Consider the following 19,874-nt stretch of genomic DNA (forward strand, 5'->3'; position numbering starts at 1 on the left):
TTCAAATGAAAATTGGGTTTAACTAGTTTATGACATTCAAAGAATGGACGGAAAATAATTTTTAACAAAAAAGTTATGTGCGTTTGAAGTTTAGGGTTAAAAACTAAATTCTGCAGAAGTTGCAGAAAATTGAGGTCATGCCATGCATATGCATGAGGGGTGTTACACAAGTGAAAGAGTTTTGTGCGCATATTATGCGCATGCACAAAAGCAAGGTCATGCGTACACATGATCCATGCATACACACAACTTGCATTTCCAAAATGAATCTTTTTCGTGCGCGTTTCGCGCGTACGCACAAAAGGGGAGTTCATGCGTACGCATGAGGCATGCGTATGCATGATTATCCTATTTTTCAAGAAATGCTATTTTCAACTGGTTTTGTCTATCCAGCCTACTCTTTTACCTCTGTAACTCATGTTTAAGGTCTGATAACTCATTTTAAGCTTGAGAATGAGTGTGAGCATAGTTAGGGAATGAATTTGATTAATGCGAAAAAGAATGTGAATTGGAGTGTCAAAGATAATGATGGGTTGATGAGAGCTTATGGATAATGAATTAACAGAATATGAAATTGACTTGAGAAATGATTGGCAATGTTTGGGTGATATGCCACTCATGATATGTTTGATCATGATTATTCTTGATCTTGACTATGTTAAAGATGAGTTTGAGGAGGATAATGATTATGACTGAAAAGTGTATCAGGCACTATATCTTAAGTGGGTACTATATCCCTGATAGATGGTGATTATGATATGGCGAGGTTGATTGAGGAATGATTATATTGCGTTGCGATTTTGCTCGTGATCTTGGTTGTGTATGATTTTTTTTCCTTTTGTTGCATTGTATTCTCTCTATTTGTAAAGTGTATCGGGCACTATAGCCCAAAAGTGTGGTGGACACTATATCCCAAGAGTGTGGGAGCACTTTGCCCTGAGAAGTGTGACGGACACTATATCCCATGAGTGTGATGGATACTTTATCCTAAGAGTGTGACAGACACTATATCCTAAGAGTGTGGGAGCATTTTTTTCTGGAAAATGCGGCGGGCACTATATCCCAAGAGTGTGGATGCATGTCAGAGAGATGATATCCGGGTTAGATACCGGATGTGTTGGGCTATGGTGATTTAACCGACACGTGAGCTCATTGCCAGTAGGACAGGTATGCATTGTTTGCATTTGTGTGTATTGATTGGTGTGCATCTTATTTGGTTTGCCTTCTTGATTAATTGTACTTATATGTTATTTGATCTACTTGCTATATATGTCCTCCTTATCTGTGTATTCCTTGTATTATTTTGTCTGTGCTTGAATAAGTGAGAGATCCCTCATGTAACACCCTAATATTCAAATCCTTATGCTCGAATCGTAAGTCAATTATAATAGGGTGGTACGACTCTCAAATTAGATTTATAACACACACACACACACACACACATATAATTAAAAGGAAGTATTAAACAAAAAGTCTGAAAAGGAGTAAAATAAAATCGTGAATCGAGAACACTCCCGTATCGATGAAAAGGAAAGATAAAGCGCATTCAGATGAATCACAACTCATTGCTGAGTACCAGAACTTGCATCTGAAAAATAAGATATATATACAGAATGAGAACCCCCGACCCATGGGTTCCTAGTACAATAAAAGTACCAAATAAATACGGCATAAGGCAACACGAACTCACTAAGAAATCTTAAACTCCATACCTCATCATATCCATCATAAGTTCTTACTAGTCCATATTTAGGCAACTATCATAAGGGAGTCTAATTCTAATTCAACATTTCTCATACTTCCACCACTCTCCAACAGAATAAATCCAAAACCAGAACCAGCCCTAAGATAATTCGACTTAGTAACCCTATCTCAACACATTAACTTTCCGCTCTTAGCAAGTGGAATCACTCCCCTGCATCAACCAAGGAGGCTCAATCATCCCATTCAATATTTACCTTTATTATTCAACCATTTTGTCATTCTATCTCAACAAGGACAGTCCTCAGCGTCAACCGACACTAGCATGAGGGACCTCTTAGTTATGCAGACACAAGCAATGCAAATAAGGACATATGTAAATGCTGTATGTCTGTCCTATGGCTGATGATACCATCTATCGTTTATATAGCCAAACCCGACATGTCCGGAGCAAGTGAAATCACTCCACTGCATCCACCTAGACAGGTATATCTGGCGAACGGAATCACTCTGCTGCGGTAAGTAAATCACTCCACTACAACTAAATCATTCTCATAGGCAAGTAGAATCACTCTACTGCTGATGCCAGGGCATTTTGGCCAGTTTTACTGACCTTTTCTTTACTGTTTTAGGGTAGTTTCATGTATTTTCTTAGTAAATAAGCAAGTTTTGGGTAGATATTCACTTACATCTTGATTCAAGCAATCATTGTGAACTTTACATGATTTTATGAGAATTATGCATGAATTGAATGATAAAATAGATGATGCATGATCTCATGATTTAGAACCAAGCTTTGATGCACTTTATTTGCTTGATTTCAGGATAAAGGAAGCAAGGAAGAGCCACGTTAGTAGCCACGTTAGTCTAACTAACGTGACCACTAACGTGGAATGGGAGCTAGCTTGCAATGTTAATGGAAAAAGTGATCACCAATAACGCCTTCGAAAGCCATCATAGCCCACGTTAATTACATTAACGTGGAAGCTAACATGGAGGAAAAGGGAAGCTCCAACGTTAGTGGTAAAAGTGAATACCACTAACATTCCAAAAGGGCACAATTGGCCACGTTAAGAGTCACGTTAATTATATTAACGTGAACTCTAACGTGGGAGGAGCAAGGAATCGCCAACGTTAGTGACACTCACCTTTGTCACTAACGTTGGACTAAGCCAATATGCCCACGTTAGTTGCCACATTAATTACATTAACGTGGAAGCTAACGTGTAGGAAAGAAATGATGGGCCAACGTTAGTGACACTCACCTTTGTCACTAACGTTGGAGATGGCAATCACCACCACGTTAGTAGTCACGTTAATGCAATTAACGTGAGGCACTAACGTGGGAAGAAGGGGCGTTTGAAACGTTAGTGACAAAGGTAAGTGTCACTAACGCTCTCGAAGCTTAGGCATGCCCACGTTAAGGGTCACGTTAGTTATACTAACGTGAACTCTAACATGGGGAAAATGGGAAATAAGCAACGTTATTGGAAAAGCTGAATGCCAATAACGTTTGTGAAGGACCAAGAGGCAACGTTAGTGGTCACGTTAGTGCCACTAACGTTGAAGTTAACGTGGATCATTTTTGGCTTGGAACGTTAGTGAAAAAGGTGATCGTCACTAACGTTCTCGAACCCACATTTTCACTTAAGGTTAACACCTCTAACGTCCTAACTAACGTCCATGCCTAACTCACACTTTTTCTGCAAGCAAAGCTGAGCCCACTGAAGACTGTAACTGCTTCAACTAAAGATCCAAAGGCCCATATCCAAGACCTGAAGAGCCAACTAGAAGATCAGAAGAGTAGTATATATAGGAGTAGTTTTGAACTAGTAGAGAGCTTTTGGGCATTTTGGAGAACTACACTCTGTATATTTTACTTTCTCTGCAACTTCTAGTTTTATTTTGAAAATGTACTTTTCATTTATGCTTTCCATTTCCAGAGCTATGAACAACTAAATCCTTTTCATTGGGTTAGGGAGCTCTGTTGTAATTTGATAGATCAATAATAGTTTTCATTATTCTTCTTCTTTCTTTTCTCTTGATTTTACTAGAAAGCTTTCAATCTTCATCCTATTGGGTAGTTGTCTTGGAAAAGAAGCTATTCATACTTGGATCTCTTTGGAACCTTGGAAGAGGAATGAAGAGATCATGCTAGAAATGCTTTCTCATGTTGGACCAAATTAGGGTTTGGATGGATATAGTGACATATAATCCTACCAACACTTTGATTTAGGAATACATGTGGTATAATCAGTGACCATACTTCATCTCTTTTCATGAGCAATTAGACCAAGGAATTGGCTATTGATCAAGATTTGAGAGATTGGGTTGCCAAGGAATTGGAATCCAATCACTTAAGATTGCCAAGGAGATGAATGAATGCATTGATTGAGGAAGAGATGAGAATGAACTTGATCCAGAGAATACAACATCTCCTGAGCCCAATGAATCCCTCATTTCTGATCTTACCCATTCTCTTTACTTTCTGCCATTTACTTTTATGTTCATTTCCCCAAATTCCCATTTAAGATTCTGTAATTTACTTTCTGCCATTTACATTTTGCTCTTTATTTCTAGCATTTACACTTTCTGTTATTTACTTTCCCGCCATTTATGTTTCTGTAAATATCAACTCAATTTCTGCTTAGCTCAACTAGAACATTCCTCTGATTAAAGTTGCTTGACCAATCAATCCCTAGGGATTCGACCTCACTCTATTGTGAGTTTTTACTTGACGACAATTCGGTATACTTGCCGAGGAAAATTTGTTGAGAGACAAGTTTCCATGCATCAACTGCAGCAAGTGGAATCACTCCACTACAAGTAAATCATTTTCACAGGCAACTAGAATCACTCTACTGTGACAAATAGAATCACTCTACTGCAATTCATAAGTAGGTAGAATCACTCTACTGCGGCAAGTAAAATCACTCCACTGTAATTCATAAGCAAGTAGAGTAACTCTACTACGGCAAATGGAATCACTCGACTGCAAGTAAATCATTTTCGTAGGCAAGTAGAATCCCTATATTGCAACAAGTGGAATCACTCCACTGTCAAGTAAATCATTTTCAAAAGCAAGTAGAATCACTCTACTGCAGCAAGTGGAATTACTCCACTGCAAGTGAATCATTTTCAAAATCATTCTCTTTATAGCTTAATCATAATCAATCGTTCATCACATTTTAATATCATAATCACTCCCATCATATCTTAATCAAATTCATTCATCCTCGTCTCTCAATATCGTTCAACCATTTACCATTCATCATCTTATTATCCCTTATCATCAATTACTTCACAATTTGTTCATCTCTTATCAATTCACCAACTCATCTCTTTAATTCTCATTTCTAACTCCTCTATCATAAAAATATATTTGCAAAATTTCCATCTCCGATGACCGAGTTACAGTCCACCGAAGTTGGCCGAAAATCAGTTTTAACTAAAAACAGCATTCGCCAACTTTTCCAAAAATTCATAAGTCAAAACAATTTTTAACATCAACAAAATGACCCCAAACCAAATCAATTCACATATTCACACTCAACCAAATCTCACAAAAAAGTTTCACAAGCTAATTGCATGTTCCTAATGTGTACCCAATATCACAACACTCTAATATACACAATTTCATACATACATCAACCTAGGGTTCATGAAACTTCATAAATCACAAGGGTTTGAGGATCTCTTACCTTAACTCATGGAAATAGTTGATGAAACTCACCAATAACTCATACTAGAGCACCCATAAACACCAAAAATCACAAGATTTTCTCAAAATCCAAACCAAAACATGAATTGAAAGGAAAAAAAACTAGGCAGAGGACTTCGAGATACTCACCACAATACCTAGATAGAATCGAAGAGCTCAACAAGAGCTTCGCGTGGCCGTAAATGGCTCATCAATCGGAGCTGCAGATCAAATGTTATGGAGCTTTGAAGATCAAAGGGGGTTAGGGTTTGTATTCTTCTTTTCTCTCTTCTCTCTCACCATTTTCTTCATTGAAAGGGGAAAAGAATGGTGTGTTTTGTGGACTTGGGCCACTTGGACCCGGTTCACTCGGTTTCACCCGTTGGCCAAATTTGGGGCCAAAACCTTTAATATTGGTATTTTAATTTGTATTTTAATTATTTTTACTTTTCCAAATTATCAATTCTACTTTCTTAATCTTTCTGGCTCATAATTTATTTTCTCACTCACAGTATCGGACATTCTAAGCCGGTACTACCAGTTAAATTTTCAATCCGCGTCCTAACACATTTTTTTGCAAAGAAATACATTTTTTCACTCGAAAAAATCTTTTGAATCCAAATATCACGTTTAAATTTTTAAATTATGATTCTAAATTTTTCCATCCCGTTGGTCTGTATTTAATTAATTATTTATTTACTTTTTGTTTAATCGGGGTTTTACATCCTACTCACCTAATTAGAAATTTTGTCCTCAAAATTTAGTTGCCCTAAATTCATTTTCAAGCCACGATGCATTTTTGTTGCTCATAGGATTAGTCAACAATCCACAACTGAGTTGATAGTTCTCTCTCCCATATCGTGCAATCTAAATTAGCTCAGTTTCCAACACCAAGTCTACCTCAAGATTACTCTCCCTCGCCATACGGATTGGGTCTAAACCTTATTTGTCATTTAATCAATTTAAATCTTTTGTATTCCTCTACACTACACATCATCAATATTGAATTCAACTACTCCCACACTACTTGTTATACCTTCCTTCAGCATTACTTCAAACGCCAATCTACACTCCTCATTCCTACTTACAATGTCATAACTTAAACCAAACTCAAGCCTACGCCATACTCATCGGTTTCACTCTTAGCTTTTTCTAGGTCTTTCTCAATAGCTACTCCGATATCAAGTTCACCTCACTTTTATAAAACTTTTCCAAAGACCGAAGTTCACCACCCTTCACGGGTTTCCTCAATTTAATCTTAACATGAACTCAGCATTTTAATTCAACATTTTTGAATTCATTGTTCAAAACCGATCGTTACTAATTTCAATCTAAACCAAATCCAGCATATTCAACACACACTTATCATACAATCCATTTAACTACCTACAATCAATTCCACAATCTATTCAAAATCAATCTAATCTTGCAGTCATAATCAAACTTAATTACCTAGAAATCACAGTTTACATTAAATGACTAAATCCTTCGAGTATTCAAACCTAAGATATTTCTAATCACCTCCTACTACTCCTCATTGCCATTATCCTATGTCAACGCTTCCACAAGCTTCTGCTGCGTCACTCTAATTCGTTTGTCTTTAAGAATTTAATTATTCGTCCATGCCAACCATAAATCTCCTTAAGCTTTGCCAGCTCTAACGGTAGTACTCTACACGGCACAATTTTGTTCGGTCCTAAGTTCGGCACTCTCGGTCCTAAATTCTCATCTTTGCCATAAACCACGAATAAACACAGTGCTCCCGTATCCTATATTGCAATTAGAGTTCATTTATCACCTTTGCAATTACCTCAACCTTGCTGTTGCAATTGATCAGTATCTAGAGTCCTTCCACATGGACAATCCTTGGACATATGCCCCGGTAAGCCACATCGATGACATAGACTTAACCCAACTCTGTGCGGCTCATCTGGAACAGTCTCATCATGACCTTCTAACGTCAAGGCCTACTTCATGGAACAATCTTCTACGAGCTAACTCTTACTAACTGACTCTGCCAAACTCCCTATCCTCTGTGGGTTCACATAGTTGAATATCTCCTTCTTAAATCCCCTTTTGTACTGGGCGCATGCCCATTCTTTATAATCAGCTGGATTGTCTTGGCAGGTCTTAGAGAAATGACACAACTATTAAATTTCTGGGTATATTCAGCAACAGACATATCCTTCTGCTTTATCTATATTAGCTTTAACCCCTTCGCCATCCGAATTGCTGAAAAGAAATATTTCTCGTAAAACTCCATCTTGAACTTATCCCAAAGAATATTAGTGACTTCCACTTGCAAGGTGTAACACACCTCTTACCACCAACGCTGAGCATCTTTCTTTTACATATGGGTCACTATCTCTACATACTGCACGTTGAGAACACATTGGGTTTGTAAAAATTTCTCCACATTGTGAAACCACCCATCAGCCTCCAAAGCATTAATAATTCCCTTAAATCGAGGCGGACCAACCTTAAGGAAGTCAACAAGAGCAATGGACCTATAGTTTTGAACCATTGGTATGCGAAATTGTTACTCAGGTTGTAAAATTTGTTGTTCGTTCTCTCCCTGGCAATGGCGCTAACAAACTGGTGCACAATACCATGGTCCAAACATAACTTCACAACTTCGCACAACTAACCAGCAAGTGCACTGGGTCGTCCAAGTAATAAACCTTACGTGAGTAAGGGTCGATCCCACGGAGATTGTCGGCTTGAAGCAAGCTATGGTCACCTTGTAAATCTCAGTCAGGCGGATATTAAATGGTTATGGAGTTTTCGAATAATAATAATAAATAAACAGAAAATAAAGATAAAGATACTTATGTATATCATTGGTGAGAATTTCAGATAATGTTATAGAGATGCTTTCGTTCCTCTAATCTCTGCTTTCCTGCTGTCTTCATCCAATCAGTCTTACTCCTTTCCATGGAAAGCTTTATGTAAGGGCATCACCGTTGTCAATGGCTACTTCCCATCCTCTCTGTGAAAAAGGTCCAAATACTCTGTCACGGCACGGCTAATCATCTGGAGGTTTTCGATCATATTGGAATAGGATTCACCCTCCTTTTACGTCTGTCACTACGCCCAGCATTCGCGAGTTTGAAGTTTGTCACAGCCATCCCTTCCCAGATCCTACTCGGAATACCACAGACAAGGTTTAGACTTTTCGGATCTCAGGAATGGCCATCCATGGGTTCTAACTTATACCACGAAGATACTAATAACTTGGACTCGGTCCCCTGTCTTAGATATCTAAGAGATATTCATTCTAGCTTGTTTGCATGTAGAACAGAAGTGTTTGTCAGGCACGCGTTCATGAGTGAGAATGATGATGAGCGTCACATAATCATCACATTCATCATGTTCTTGGGAACGAATGGATATCTTAGAAGCGGAATAAGTTGAATTGAATAGAAAAACAGTAGTACTTTGCATTAATTCATGAGGAACAGCAGAGCTCCACACCTTAATCTATGGAGTGTAGAAACTCTACCGTTGAAAATATATAAGTGATAATGGAGTTCATTGGTCTCGGCCCCAAAGGGGAACCGGAGTAACCAAGACTAAAAATGATCCGAAGATGTAACTCAGGATGTTAATACAATAGTAAAAAGTCCTATTTATACTAAACTAGCTACTAGGGTTTACAGAAGTAAGTAATTGATGCATAAATCCACTTCCGGGGCCCACTTGGTGTGTGCTTGGACTGAACTTGAAGTTTACACGTGCAGAGGCTTCTTCTGGAGTTGAACGCCAAGTTGTAACGTATTTTTGGCATTCAACTCTGGTTCGTGACGTGTTTCTGGCGTTTAACTCCAGACTGCAGCGTAGAACTGGCGTTCAATGCCCTTTTGCGTCATCTAAACTCGGCCAAAGTATGAACTATTATATATTGCTGGAAAGCCCTGGATGTCTACTTTCCAACGCAATTGAAAGCGCGCCATTTTGAGTTTTGTAGCTCCAGAAAATCTATTTTGAGTTTAGGGAGGTCAGAATCCAACAACATCAGCAGTCCTTCTTCAACCTCTTAATCTGATTTTTGCTCAAGTCCCTCAATTTCAGCCAGAAAATACCTGAAATCACAGAAAAACACAAAATTCATAGTAACGTCCAGAAATGTGAATTTAACATAAAAACTAATAAAAACATCCCTAAAAGTAACTAGATCCTACTAAAAACATACTAAAAATAATGCCAAAAAGCGTTTAAATTATCCGCTCATCACAATACCAAACTTAAATTGTTGCTTGTCCCCAAGCAACTAAAAATCAATTAGGATAAAAAGAAGAGAATATAATATAAATTCCAAACTATCAATGAAACATAGCTCCAATCAGATGAGCGGGACTTGTGGCTTTTTGCCTCTTGAATAGTTTTGGCATCTCACTTTATCCATTGAAGTTCAGAATGATTGGCATCTATAGGAACTTAGAGTTTAGATAGTGTTATTGATTCTCCTAGTTCAGTATGTTGATTCTTGAACACAGCTACTTTATGAGTCTTGGCCGTGGCCCTAAGCACTTTGTTTTTCAGTATTACCACCGGATACATAAATGCCACAGACACATAACTGGGTGAACCTTTTCAGATTGTGACTCAACTTTGCTAAGGTCCCCAATTAGAGGTGTCCAGGGTTCTTAAGCACACTCTTCTTTTGCTTTGGACCTTGACTTTAACCGCTCAGTCTCAAGTTTTCACTTGACACCTTCATGCCACAAGCACATGGTTAGGGACAGCTTGGTTTAGCCACTTAGGCCAGGATTTTATTCCATTAGGCCCTCCTATCCACTGATGCTCAAAGCCTTGGGATCCTTTTTATTTACCCTTGCCTTTTGGTTTTAAGGGTTATTGGCTTTTTTGCTCTTGCCTTTTGGTTTTAAGAGCTTTTGGCTTTTTCTGCTTGCTTTTTCTCCTTTTTTTTTCGCTATTTTTTTCTGCAAGCTTTGTATTCACTACTTTTTCTTACTTCAAGAATCATTTTTATGATTTTTCAGATTATCAAATAACATGTCTCCTGTTCATCATTCTTTCAAGAGCCAACATATTTAACATTCATAAACATCAACTTCAAAAGACATATGCACTGTTCAAGCATTCATTCAGAAAACAAAAAGTATTGTCACCACATCAATATAATTAAACTAAGTTCAAGGATAAATTCAAAACTCATGTATTTCTTGTTCTTTTGAATTAAAACATTTTTTATTTAAGAGAGGTGATGGATTCATAGGACATTCATAACTTTAAGACATAGTTACTAAATACTAATGATCATGTAATAAGACACAAACATAGATAAGCATTTAACATAAAGAAAACGAAAAACAGAAAATTTAAGAACAAGAAATGAGTCCACCTTAGTGATGGTGGTGTTTCCTTCTTGAGGAACCAATGATGTCCTTGAGCTCTTCTATGTCTCTTCCTTGTCTTTGTTGCTCCTCCCTCATTGCTCTTTGATCTTCTCTAATTTCATGGAGGATGATAGAGTGCTCTTGGTGCTCCTATCCTTAGTTGCTCCCAATAATTGTGTGGAGGAAAATGTATCCCCTGAGATATCTTAGGGATCTCTTGATTTGCAGTCAAATGTTCTACCACTGAGCTATAGACCCTTGATGGAAGCTTTTGTCTTCCCTTTCCTCTTTCTAGAGGTTTCTCTAGCCTTAGGTGCCATAAATGGTTATGGAAAAACAAAAAAGAACTATGCTTTTACCACACCAAACTTAGAATGTTGCTCGCCCTCGAGCAAAAGAAGAAAGAATAGAAGAAGAAGAAATGGATGTGAGTGGTGAAGGGGTGATGGGGAAGAGAGATATAGGATTATGAGGAGGGAAGGTAGGGATCCTGTGGGGTCCACAGATCCTGAGGTGTCAAGGATTTACATCTCTGCACTAATTAGGCATGTAAAATGCCTTTGCATGCAATTCTGGCGTTTAAACGCCGAATTGATGCTTGTTCTGGGCGTTCAGCGCCCAGATGCAGCATATTTCTGGCGTTGAACACCAGTTCTATGCTTGTTTCTGGCGTTCAGCGCCAGCTTTCCTCAGTGTGCATTCCTGGCGTCTGAACGCCAGGATGCTGCTTGTTTTGGGCGTTCAACGCCAAATCTATGCTCTGTTCTGGCGTTGAACGCCAGCCAGATGCTCCTTACTGGCGTTTAAACGCCAATAAGCCCTTCCTCCAGGGTGTGATTTTTCTTCTACTGTTTTTGATTTTGTTTTTAATTTTTTTGATTTATTTTATGACTCCACATGATCATGAACCTAATAAAACATGAAAGAACAATAAGAATGAAAATAAAATTAGATAAATAAAAATTGGGTTGCCTCCCAACAAGTGCTTCTTTAATGTCAATAGCTTGACAGTGGGCTCTCATGGAGCCTTACAGATGTTCAGAGCATTTTTGAGACTCCCCAACACCAAACTTAGAGTTTGGATATGGGAGTTCAACACCAAACTTAGAGTTTGGTTGTGGCCTCCCAACACCAAACTTAGAGTTTGACTGTGGGGGCTCTGTATGACTCTGTTTTGAGAGAAGCTTACTGTGCCTCTTTTCCATGTTTACAGAAGGAGAACCTTGAGTTTTAAACATAAGGGAGTCCTTATTCAATTAAAGGACTAGTTCACCTCTGTCAACATCAATCACAGCTCTTGCTATGGCTAGGAAGGGTCTTCCAAGGATGATGGATTCATCCTCATCCTTTCCAGTATCTAGGATTATGAAATCAGCAGGGATGTAAAGGCCTTCAACCTTTACTAACATGTCCTCTACTTGTCCATAAGCCTATTTTCTGGAATTGTCTGCCATCTCTAATGAGATTTTAGCAACTTGTACCTCAAAGATTCCCAGTTTCTCCATTACAGAGAGTGGCATGAGGTTTATTCCTGACCCAAGGTCACATAGAGCCTTCTCAAAGGTCATGGTGCCTATGGTACAAGATATTAGGAACTTTCCAGGATCTTGTTTCTTCTGAGGCAATCTCAGTTGATCCAATGCATTTAGTTCATTGGTGAACAGGGGAGGTTCATCTCCCCAAGTCTCTTTACCAAATAAATTGGCATTCAGCTTCATGATTGCACCAAGGAACTTGGCAACTTGCTCTTCAGTAACATCTTCATTCTCTTCAGAAGAAGAATACTCATCAGAGCTCATGAATGGCATAAGAAGGTTTAATGGAATCTCTATGGCCTCCAGATGAGCCTCAGATTCCTTTGGTTCCTCAGAGGGAAACTCCTTATTGATCACTGGACGTCCCAGGAAGTCTTCCTCCTTGGGATTCACGTCCTCCCCTTCCTCCTTGGATTCTGCCATGATGGTTATATCAATGGCCTTGCAATCTCTCTTTGGATTCTCTTCTGTATTGCTTGGGAGAGTACTAGGAGGGGTTTCAGTGATCTTCTTACTCAGCTGGCCTACTTGTGCTTCCAAATTTCTAATGGATGACCTTATTTCATTCATGAAACTCAGAGTGGCCTTAGATAGATCAGAGACTAAATTTGCTAAGCTAGATGGATTCTGCTCAGAAGTCTCTGTCTGTTGCTGAGTGGATGATGGAAAAGGTTTACTACTGTTAAACCTATTTTTTCCACCATTATTAAAGCCTTGTTGAGGCTTTTGTTGATCCTTCCATGAGAAATTTGGGTGATTTCTCCATGAGGGGTTATAGGCATTTCCATAAGGTTCACCCATGTAATTCACCTCTGCTATTGCAGGGTTCTCAGGATCATAAGCTTCTTCTTCAGAAGATGCCTCTTGAGTACTGTTGGATGCAGCTTGCATTCCATTCAGACTCTGAGAAATCATATTGACTTGCTGAGTCAATATTTTATTCTGAGCTAATATGGCATTCAGAGTATCAATTTCAAGAACTCCCTTCTTCTGAGGCGTCCCATTACTCACAGGATTCTTCTCAGAAGTGTACATGAACTGGTTATTAGCAACCATGTTAATGAGTTCTTGAGCTTCTGTAGGCATTTTCTTTAGGTGAATGGATCCACCTGCAGAAGTATCCAATGACATCTTAGCTAATTCAGACAGACCATCATAGAATATATCCAGGACGGTCCATTCTGAAAGCATGTCAGAAGGACACTTTTTGGTCAGTTGCTTATATCTCTCCCAAGCTTCATAGAGGGATTCACCTTCTTTCTGTCTGAAGGTTTGAACATCCACTCTAAGCTTGCTCAGCTTTTGAAGAGGAAAGAACTTGGCTAAGAAAGTCGTGACCAGCTTATCCCAAGAGTTCAGGCTTTCTTTGGGTTGAGAGTCCAACTACACTCTAGCTCTGTCTCTTACAGCAAACGGGAAAAGCATAAGCCTGTAGACCTCGGGATCAACCCCATTGGTCTTAACAGTATCACAGATCTGCAAGAATTCAGTTAAGAACTGAAAAAGATCTTCAGATGGAAGTCCATGAAACTTGCAGTTCTGCTGCATCAGAGAAACTAATTGAGGTTTCAGCTCAAAATTGTTTGCTCCAATGGCAGGAATGGAGATGCTTCTTCCATGTAAATTGGGATTAGGTGCAGTAAAGTCACCAAGCATCCTCCTTGCATTATTATTATTTTCGGCTGCCATCTTCTCTTCCTGTTCGAAAATTCCTGTAAGGTTGTCTCTGGATTGTTGTATTTTAGCTTCTCTTAGTTTCCTTTTCAGAGTCCTTTCAGGTTCAGGGTCTGATTCAACAAGAATATTCTTGTCCTTGCTCCTGCTCATATGACAAAGAAGGGAATAAACAGATAATAATAGGGATCCTCTTTGCCTCAGTAGAGAGAGGTTCCTTTGTGTGAGTAGAAGAAGAAAAGAATGTAATGTAAAGAAGGGAAGAGGGAAAACTCGAACACAGAGAGGGTGGTGGTGTTCGAATTTTTGGATGGAAGAGAAGTGTTAGTAGATGAATAAATAAATAGGAGGAGATGAGAGAGAGAATTTCGAATTTTAATTAAAATAAAAATTAAAATTGAAAGTCAAATTTCGAAAATTAAGTTTGAAATTAAATTAAAATTAAAATTTAAAACAATTAGTTAATTAAAAAGGAATTTTAAAAAAGAAGAGACGAAATTTTTCAAAATTAAGAGAGATATGATTAGTTAGGTAGTTTTGAAAAAGATATGATTGAAACAAAAAGATAAGATTGATTGAAAAAGAATTGAAATTTGTTTTTGAAAAAGATATGATTGAAATTTGAAAAGATATGATTGAAATTAGTTTTGAAAAAGATTTGAATTTTAAAATCAATATTAATGACTTGACTCACAAGTAATCACAAGATATGATTCTAGAACTTAAAGTTTGAATCTTTCTTAACAAGCAAGTGACAAACTTGGAATTTTTGAATCAAAACATTAATTGTTGATAATATTTTCGAAAATTATGAACTAAAATTAAGAAAAAGATTTTTGAAATTAATTTGAAAAATTTTCGAAAATATTAGAAAGGAATTTTGAAAAAGATTTGATTTTTGAAAAAGATTTTGAAAAAAGATAAGATTTTTAAATGGAAAATTTGATTTGACTCATAAGAAACAACTAGATTTTTTTTTAAAAATTTTTTTGAAAAAGTCAACTCAAATTTTCGAAAATTTATGAGTGAAAAAGGGAAAGATATTTTTTTTTATTTTTGAATTTTTAATGAAGAAAGAGAAAAACATGAAAAAGACTCATAACATAAAAATTATGAATCAAGACACACAATGCATGCAAGAACACTATGAATGTCAAGATGAACACTTTGAAGATCAAGATGAACATCAAGACTTATTTTTGAAAATTTTTTTAATGAAAGAAAAACATGCAAGACATCAAACTTAGAGATTTTCAATAATCAGACTCTAACAAGTTAAAAATGCATATGAAAAACAAGAAAAGACACAAAATAAGAAAATATCAAGATCAAACAAGAAGACTTACCAAGAACAACTTGAAGATCATGAAGAACACTATGAATGCATGATTTTTTTCGAAAAATGCAAGATGAGTATGCAATTGACACCAAACTTAAAATCTGACTCAAGACTCAAACAAAAAACACAAAAGTATTTTTTTTTTGATTTTATGATTTTATTAAGTTTTTTGGATTTTTGTAAATTACTTGAAAAAGAAAATAAGGATTTCAAAATTTTTAATATGAATTCCAGTAATCTTGCACTCTTAGTCTAAAGCTTCAGTCCAGGAATTAGACATGGCTCACTAGCCAGCCAAGCTTTCAGTGAAAGCTCCGGTCTAAAACACTAGACATGGCCAATAGCCAGCTAAGCTTCAGAATACAAATCAATCATACAACAACAAATTTTATTAGCAACAACTAGCTTGTTCTTGTGATGATGGTTTGGAAGCCTTAGTCCAAATGAATTTAGACATGGCTTTACAGCCAGCCAGGCTTCAACATGCTTCATGAAATACTAGAATTCATTCTTAAAAATTCTGAAGAAAAATATATTTTATTTAAATTTTTTTTCGAATATTAATTGAAAAAAAAACAAAAAAGAAGAAAATATTTTTGAAAACTTTTTGAAAACAAAATAAGAAGAAAATTACCTAATCTGAGCAACAGGATGAATCGTCAGTTGTCCAAACTCGAACAATCCCCGGCAACGGCGCCAAAAACTTGGTATGAGAAATTGTGATCCCTGGTTGTAAAATTTGTTGTTCGTTCTCTCCCTAGCAATGGCGCCAACAAACTGGTGCACAATACCATGGTCCAAACATAACTTCACAACTTTGCACAACTAACCAGCAAGTGCACTGGGTCGTCCAAGTAATAAACCTTACGTGAGTAAGGGTCGATCCCACGGAGATTGTCGGCTTGAAGCAAGCTATGGTCACCTTATAAATCTCAGTCAAGCAGATATTAAATGGTTATGGAGTTTTCGAATAATAATAATAAATAAATAAAAAATAAAGATAAAGATACTTATGTATATCATTGGTGAGAATTTCAGATAAACGTATAGAGATGCTTTCGTTCCTCTGATCTCTGCTTTCCTGCTGTCTTCATCCAATCAGTCTTACTCCTTTCCATGGCAAGCTTTATGTAAGGGCATCACCGTTGTCAATGGCTACTTCCCATCCTCTCTGTGAAAAAGGTCCAAATGCTCTGTCACGGCACGGCTAATCATCTGGAGGTTCTCGATCATACTGGAATAGGATTCACCCTCCTTTTGCGTCTGTCACTACGCCCAGCACTCGCAAGTTTGAAGTTTGTCACAGCCATCCCTTCCCAGATCCTACTCGGAATACCACAGACAAGGTTTAGACTTTCTGGATCTCAGGAATGGCCATCCATGGGTTCTAACTTATACCACGAAGATACTAATAACTCAGACTCGGTCCCCTGTATTAGATATCTAAGAGATATTCATTCTAGCTTGTTTGCATGTAGAACGGAAGTGTTTGTCAGGCACGCGTTCATGAGTGAGAATGATAATGAGCGTCACATAATCATCACATTCATTATGTTCTTGGGAACGAATGGATATCTTAGAATGGGAATAAGTTGAATTGAATAGAAAAACAGTAGTACTTTGCATTAATTCATGAGGAACAGTAGAGCTCCACACCTTAATCTATGGAGTGTAGAAACTCTACCGTTGAAAATAAATAAGTGATAATGGAGTTCATTGGTTTCAGCGCCAGAGGGGAACCGGAGTAACCAAGACTAAAAATGATCCAAAGATGTAACTCAGGATGTCAATACAATAGTAAAAAGTCCTATTTATACTAAACTAGCTACTAGGGTTTACAGAAGTAAGTAATTGATGCATAAATCCACTTCCGGGGCCCACTTGGTGTATGCTTGGGCTGAGCTTGAAGTTTACACTTGCAGAGGCTTCTTCTGGAGTTGAACGCCAAGTTGTAACGTGTTTTTGGCGTTCAACTCTGGTTCGTGACGTGTTTCTGGCGTTTAACTCCAGACTGCAGCGTAGAACTGGCGTTCAACGCCCTTTTGCATCCTCTAAACTCGGCCAAAGTATAAACTATTATATATTGATGGAAAGCCCTGGATGTCTACTTTCCAACGCAATTAGAAGCGTGCCGTTTTGAGTTTTGTAGCTCTAGAAAATCCATTTTGAGTGCAGGGAGGTCAGAATCCAATAGCATCAGCAGTCCTTCTTCAACCTCTGAATCTGATTTTTGCTCAAGTCCCTCAATTTCAGCCAGAAAATACCTGAAATCACAGAAAAACACACAAACTCATAGTAACATCCAGAAATATGAATTTAACATAAAAACTAATAAAAACATCCCTAAAAGTAACTAGATCATACTAAAAACATACTAAAAATAATGCCAAAAAGCGTATAAATTATCCGCTCATCAACCACGTTGCTTGTACCAATGCGAAGATTCTTATCTTGTCATCCTCGCATCGGTTCGTACATGGAAATTCCTCCCCGAGTACCTCGCTCATGTCCATGAGACGCCATTCAGGTCTTGTCCACACTAAATAAGCGATATCAAGGTGATCAGTCTCAATATCTCAAGTTAAGTGCTTCAATTTTCCAAAAGTATGCTCATAAACTTCATGCTAAACATATCTCTTAGATATCCTAAATAGCACAGGCACAAACTCAGAGTATGTATTAAAGCATAAGCAGTCCATCCTTCAGCCTCACGAAGACGAACTGCTGTGACACCATAATGTAACACCCCAATATTCAAATCTTTATGCTCAAGTCATAAGTCAATGATAATAGGGTGGTACAAATCTCAAGGTGGATTTATAATACATATATATAATTGAAAAAAAGTATTGAACATGAAGCCTGAAAAGGAGTAAAATAAATTTGCAAATAGGGAACACTCACGTACCGATCAAAAAGAAAAGATAAAGTGCGTTTGGAAAGCAATATTAAGTAAAACATTAAGGAATAATATAATAAAGACAAGATATATATATATATATATATATATACACACACACACATAAGTATAATAGCCACTAGTCACGACCTGCGAAATTTATGCCAGCAAGGGTACAAAAATAAAATCAGTTGAGAATAGTATTTTCCCTATCTCTCCCAAACGATACATCAAGGCCTCTATAGGCAAGTTCCAAAAGAAATAAATACATACATACTATGAAGCACGGAAACTTTATTGAGTTGTCATGTCCACATGTCGGACACATTTTGGACACGACACTCACCGACACTCATCCGACAAGCGTGTCTGTGATGCATTTGCATCTTAGCTAGTTTAGTTAGCTAATTTTGTTAATTTATAGTTTAGTTTCATACTATTTTTAGTTTATAAATAAGTGATTTCATGGAATATCTCTGCATGTAATGGATCATCAAACGTGAATTAAAAATTGTGACTACTTCATGAAAATACAAGATTCAATTGATGCATTAAATGATGCTCAAAGAATGTATTGTTAAGAGGATTATGTTGCACTGAAATATGGTAATATATCTTGCATTAATTCATGAAATATCAAGCTTTGATGCATTTGATTTGTTTGATGATGGGTGAAGCAGAACATGTATGGAAGCTAACTTGGAGTGTTGGCAACGCCCATAACAAGGGGCGTTGCCTCATGGAATGCCAACCCCAAAGAAGCAGGGCATTGGCAACGCCTAATATAGGGGTGTTACTTCAAAACACGCCAACCCTAGAGGATGCTGGGCGTTGGCAATGCCTATTACAAGTGAGTTACTTTCAAACAAGGCCAACACCATATAGAGTCTCCCTAGAAGGAATTTTTGGGCGTTGGTAATGCCTAACATAATTGGCGTTACCTTCAAGTAATGCCTGCGATGTTGGATATGCAAGAATTAGCAAGTGCGCGTACGCCATAGTTATTAAAATCAGACCGGACCAGCCGGTTTGACCGAAAAACTGAACCTAATACCGGTTCGACCAAAAAACTGAACCTAATACCGGTTCGGTTCAAGCTTAAGATCGTTTAAGGTAGAGAACCGGTCAAACCTAGAGCAAACCGGCAAAAACCGTTGAAAACCGAACTAAACCGAGCCGCTCGGTCAAAGTTGAAGGTAAATCTACCACGGATCAGCGTTCTGGGAGTCCGCCATGCTCCATGTGCTCCAGCACTGCCAAGTGTCAAGAGTTGTAATTGTTGGAAAATTTTTCACACTGCATCACATGAGGTTCAAACTCCTTCCTCCAGGATGCAACAAGCATGGTTTTACCACCAGGCTGCAATGCTTCTCGTTAATATATATATGCAAATTATATTATATATATATAGCAATCTTTCTGGAAGTCCTTTTTTCAATTTATTTTAAGATGAAAGTCACTCATTTTTAAATTAGTTATATTTTATTTAACTATAAATTTTATTAAATATATACAAATGAAAAGATAAACAAAAAAAATTTATTAATCATAATTTATTTTTTTTCATGATTATATGATATCTATTAATATTATTTTTTTAATAAATACTTGTAATATATAATAATAGTTAAAACTCACATGCAATTGTCTTCATATGAAGTTGATA

Source organism: Arachis ipaensis, chromosome B09 (genome assembly GCF_000816755.2).
Source record: "Arachis ipaensis cultivar K30076 chromosome B09, Araip1.1, whole genome shotgun sequence".
NCBI classification, from domain to species: Eukaryota; Viridiplantae; Streptophyta; class Magnoliopsida; order Fabales; family Fabaceae; genus Arachis; species Arachis ipaensis.